Source organism: Parasteatoda tepidariorum, chromosome 6 (genome assembly GCF_043381705.1).
Source record: "Parasteatoda tepidariorum isolate YZ-2023 chromosome 6, CAS_Ptep_4.0, whole genome shotgun sequence".
NCBI classification, from domain to species: domain Eukaryota; kingdom Metazoa; phylum Arthropoda; class Arachnida; order Araneae; family Theridiidae; genus Parasteatoda; species Parasteatoda tepidariorum.
Window position 1 is genome coordinate 22,031,190 of NC_092209.1, and position 6,000 is coordinate 22,037,189.

Genomic DNA, 6,000 nt, shown 5'->3' on the forward strand with positions numbered 1-6,000 from the left:
AAAGCCTCACAACGAGAGGGTTGGAACAAATTGGCATTTCATGTGCACTTTCAAATCCTTTACATGGTGTGAAAAATAACTTTAAATCAAATTTGTTCAACTAGGAATCCTACGCTAAAGCTTTAATTATACACTAAAGTTTAGCAGAAATTCGGATAATTTTGTTTGCGTACAAAAAAGCCTCACAACGAGAGGGTTGGAACGAATTGGCATTTCATGTGCACTTTCAAATCCTTTACATGATGTGAAAAATAACTTTAAATCAAATTTGTTCAACTGGGAATCCTACACTAAAGCTTTAATTATACTCTAAAATTTAACAGAAATTCGGATAATTTTGTTTGCGTACAAAAAAGCCTCACAACGAGAGGGTTGGAACAAATTGGCATTTCATGTGTACTTTCAAATCCTTTACATGGTGTGAAAAATAACTTTAAATCAAATTTATTTAAGTAGGAATCATACATTAAAGCTTTATCCTTGCTACCACCAGAAGAAAGTTTCCCTTAATGTGAGGAATGCCTTGCTAAGACATAATTTTTATCACTTGCCATATTTATTGCCATCTAAGCAACCTTTATTGCATTTTCTCTTTTTATTTTCAACTGCCAGTATAAGAAAATCTTTAGCTAAAAATCGTAAAAGTTAGCAGCTGTGGTAATAAGTAAACAAAACAGAGCTTGAGTTATTTTTTTTTAATTAAAATACATCTACGTGTATAAGTTGTTAAAAAAATAAAAAAACAGCTTCTGCTCGTTTTGTGATGCAGGAAAGTTTCGTAATTCTTACTTTTCATTAGATTCTAAAAATACAATGCACAGTTTCTGTTTAATATTATTTTTGTTAGCATTTCCGTTTTTCACTACAGCAAATGTATAAAAACGACTTTGAAAGCTAATTTATCGATCAAGAGAAATGTTGTATGATATACCTTATTCACAAAAATTTTCTTAGTTGCTTTTCTTGAATAGACTAGTGACAAATTACAAAATTAGTCAACAACTTTTAATTTTTAATAAAAAAAGGTATGCTATGAAGTTTCACTGAAATAGTTATTCTGTGAAAAGTAACGCCTACTTTCTATCCTTCCTCGCACTTTAAATTTGATTGATCGTGCTCTAAACACTCTTTTTTTTTTTGATTTTTTATGACGTACATATTTANTTTTTTTTTTTTATGACGTAGATATTTTTAACATCAGTTGTATGCTTAAAGCGCTTTTTTTAACCCCTTAGAGGACAAAATGGGAAGTTGAGCTTTCTTTATTGTAGATGACATTAAAAGCAAAGTGACTCTTAAATAATGAATCAATGGCTCTTATAGAGCTTAAGCCTACATCAACAATCACCTTGTCCGAGCAGCGATGGTTCAGGGAATAGAGTACTCATATCCCAAATATGTGAGTCGGGTAGAAGTACAAATCTCAGCGTTGACTGGTCAAGGCGGATTCCGCACCACAGTGCCAACGTAAACTATCCTCAGTGGCAGACGGATCATGGGTCAGAATCTCCTTGATGTCGGGTTGGTCATAGGAGGTTTTCCTCTTCATGTTACTCAAATGCGGGAAAGTCCATTAAAAAGTCCTTCAAGAAAACTAGTTTGTCTCAATGCTTGTTCTTCCAATGAAAGCACTTAGGAGATAGAGCGTTCGCCTCCCAAAGAAGTAACCCAGGTTGATATGAATTCTGCTTCCGGCAACGACAGAAGTGTTGTCGTAAAATATGCTCAGTGGCAGAATGCCGGCGGTCCTTAAAAATTTTTAGTAGTTGTAGTAAATTTAAATTAATCATAGAATATATTTCATATTTTAATTTACCACTCTGCTTAGCCATCACCTCCTACACCAGAAAGCTTTTTTTATAAGTTGTCTACGCAGTCCATTTAAAAAGTGAATCAGAGGCGCCAAGAAACCGAATTCTATTTTATAAGTACTAACTAACTAACTATTCAGATTTTCCAGAAAACTTATCCTATACAGGATATCTGTTCTTTCATCGAGAAGAAAATGTGGAGGAAGGGAAGGGAGGTGCTGTGATAAATGAAGTTATGTCTCAGTAGAGATCCCCTGGATGCGTAATGCCAAACCAAACCATAGATTATTAACTTGGCGATGGATTACGCGTAAATGTGGTGGGAGAACGAAATTACATTAACCTAAACAGTGTAATTCAATATTCTTATCTCCTCCTCGACTAGCCATGATGAATAAAAATAACTCATTAATTCTTTTTAATAGAGAATTAAAGAAGAAAATAACCTTTTTTTTGTTAGGATACTTTACGAATACACTGTATTTATATTTTATTAAACGCAATAATTTATATTTTTTAAAACGATCTAGTTTTTTGATATAACATATTTAATTTTTTTTACAAAAATTGTGTTTGTGACGAAATAAAAATAATTTATTAATGAACCAATCACAAAAAATAACGTAACATTTTAATACAATGTTTCGGTGGAACGCTATTTTGAAGAATTAATTCTATTTAACTTTTATCGTAAGAAAACATAACAAGTTTTATTTTAGTGATATTCTCTGTTAAATCAATCTTGATAGAAAAATAATGTAAACTTTTTATGAAAATTTTTTTTAGAAATTAGCAAAGACATATTATTTACTAGAAAACAAAATTAGAGTATTCAAAAATGTTATCACGCTTTAAAGTAAAAATTTCTTGCAAATGAAAAAAATCGATATTTTTAAAATTTTAAAGTTATCGGAAATTCGCTAGTGAAAAAAGAAATATGTGAACTAATTTCAAGAAGGAAAAAATGTACAAATTAAGGGATTTTTCTCCAATCTCCAATAACCTATGTCGCGTTTGTTTTATTACTAGAAGCATTTATTGTAGAAAATCTTTATTAAATTACTTTTTTTTCAATGGGATGAGATCTTAAACTTCGTGAAAAATTGATTCAATTCCTTAATATGCATAAAAGTCAGTAAATACTTCATTTATTACGAAGGTCACAGATACCTTGATACTCTTTCAATATTTGAATAATAAATGCAATTAAAAGATAATGCACATTTTCAAAAATATATTTTATTATTTACAAATATTGCGTGCAGGTTTATACGTAACATGCATACGTATCAGTTAAATGTTTTGAGTAATTAAATACATAACATAAATAAAAAATAACATAATTAAAAAAATAACACAATTAAAAAAATAACATAATTAAAAAAATAATTATCTTAAAAAACTAACATAATTAAGAAATATATAGTGAAAGATAATTTAAATTTTCTAATGCAATGTAGCACTACTTTGATTTTTTCTCACATTTTCAGAGAGATTTCTTTTTTTTCTTGAGTACTGCTCACAAACTGGTGGATGCCCAGAGGGTATCCTCTTGCTGCCCCTGGTAACTCCAACTCTTCTACGACTTACTGAAGAAGGTTGAACTTCAATTTTACCTCTGGAGGTTTTAGAAATGTGGGCTCCAACTGTACATTGAAAGGAGTCCCATGCACTCCTAGTTTTAACTACATCGATCCTTTTCTTTATACTGTTCTAATGGCATCCTCGTTGAGCCTAAAATATTGAAATAATTCTCTAAAAATTTCCAATATTAAATACCTTTAGAATTTGCAGTATATTATTAAAATCAGACAAACTAGTAAATAATCTTATTATTGTTTGTTTCAAGTTTCTCATTATCCTTAAATTAGAAAAACAGTAAAAGACATGAAAAAAAGAGATCATTTTCGTCATGAAATATTTTTAAAAGAAATTTTAAATATTTTAAATTTGCTAACATAGAAATATTACTCATAATATTTGCTCTCATAGAAACAGAATTGTTACAAAATGTCTTATTAAAAAGAAGTCGAAAATAATATGAATATCTTATTAAAGCTCACTATACTTACAGTTTAAATTAATAGATTAAAAAAACTCTTTCCAGAAACAAATACACAGGCTCATATACGTTATCGGAAATTGAAAAACTACTGTATTTAACTGTCATATGCAATTTTAAACCAAAATATTCTTATTTTTATTCGTCTAAACGGCATTTCAATCTCGAAAACTTTTAATTTAACACTAATAGCGAACCTTCCTGTTGTCAAATATTAATAATAATTATTATTATTAACAACTTTCTTAATCACAAATTTTTTATTCTCAAACTTTATACTATCCTTCATATGAAAATATCAGAAAATTTCTTTAAAAAAAATATTTTAAAATTGAACTATTGGCGACAACAGAGGCTAGATGTATGTCACCAAGTACTGAACATAAATAGCAGGGGTGAAAGTGAGACGGAAAAAAAGAAAGGCTGGTAGTAAAACCATTTTAGGTATAGCAGGGGTGAAAGCGAGACAGAAAAGAGGAAAGGCTGGTAGTAAAACTATTTCAGTTATAGCTAGTTTTAGGGCGGAGTTTACTCATTCCTTTTTTAAATTTTGCAACAACATCTACTTTATCTTGGAAAAGAAGCAGTTTTATATATATGCCAGAATTATAAAAGAAATCTTGATAGTTACAGATATTTCATTTTTTTCGAAAAAATGCTGGAATGAAATGTTTTACGTACCAGGTTTTTCTCTCTTCCGTCTTGCTATATAAGGGCCTTCACCTATGATAAATAGATTACATTGCGAGCTCAACCTGGTTCATTCACGTTATCGCATTCAAGACGTTGTGACCATTCAAGACGTTGTGATCGAGCTCTGTGACTATGTCCTTCCAGCGATGTGCAGGTGGAGGGAAGCGGCGGACTGAAAGACCCGTGCAGCGTTCTCTCGATCTCAACGAGAAATTCAACCTACTTAAGACAGAAAAGGAACGCAGTGAGTTTTTCGACAATTTCTTTGATCCATTTTCTGAAAATGATATAATTGATATTATGATTGAACAATCAGAAAAGAAACTCAAATGGCAGCAGGAAAATTGCAAACCACCATATATGGAGGAATATAAACTTATCGCCTTAAGGAAGAAAAGGAAAGAACTTTGTCCTGTGGAACCCGTGGAAACGACCATGTCCATTGAAACTGTAAAGACAGTACAAACAGTAACGCTTACGGAGTCTGCAGTAACAGTTACTTCCTGTGAGCCACAACTGGAAAATACTCAAATCGAGCTCCCGGCAGACAAGATTGTAGAAAAGGAGCCTGATATCCCTGCTTCTTCTCCCAAAAGACTGAAAGAGAAAAGGAAGAAAAGCCATAGCACCGGCAATACCCAGGAGCCTTCAACAACTTGCCCTGAAACTACGTCAGAGACAACTCACTCTAACCCTGAATCGACGGAGCCATCTCCACCGGCCAAACCCACTTTCCTCCCGAGAAAACTTAAGTTTCTCGTGCGGGGACATACTGTAGAGTGTAGACCACCGTACCGATGATCTTCGGAGAGATATTGACGAAAATGGTCGACAACCCATCAAAATTGAGCAACTGAGAAAGAGGTGTGGTGATGGATACAAGCCCCTCCCCCTTTTTCTAGTGATACTGCAAGATTCCCCAGAACATCGGGACTTTATTAACACAAAGTTTCTTCTATCTCATCCTGTCCAAATAGAGAAATTTCATGGAGGGCGTTACGCCATACAATGTTACAAATGTCAAAAATTTGGACACACTCAAAAATCATGTTCAAATGAGCCAGCATGCATGAAATGCGCAGGAGCGCATTTCACTTACCAATGTATGAAGCCTCTCTCCCTTCCTGCCAGGTGCATAAACTGCCAAGGCGATCACCCGGCCTGCTTTACGGGCTGTGGTGCTAGGCCGAAAAGACACCAGCGCACCTTCACGAGGAAACCTCAAGATGCCCCCAGCAATGTAGCTAGATTCCTGAACATTCTCAAAGAACTCCAGGAACTGTTGAATGACGAGAAAATAGTCGCTCTACTCATCTCCTTGCTCCCAACCCAAAAGATGTAGATATGGAGCCCCACCATCATGCCTGCTACACCTCACATGATTCCTTTCTTCATTTTTACCTCATTTCAGGTTCTATTCCGAGCCTACATCAC

At 33.3% G+C, this 6,000-nt stretch overlaps 1 protein-coding gene across 2 annotated transcripts in view; it reads left to right on the forward strand.

The window, feature by feature from the left end:
* LOC107441742 (sialin) overlaps positions 1-6,000 on the forward strand; it is a 91,664-nt gene that overhangs the window by 67,608 nt on the left and 18,056 nt on the right. The gene's annotated exons all lie outside the window — the stretch shown is intronic.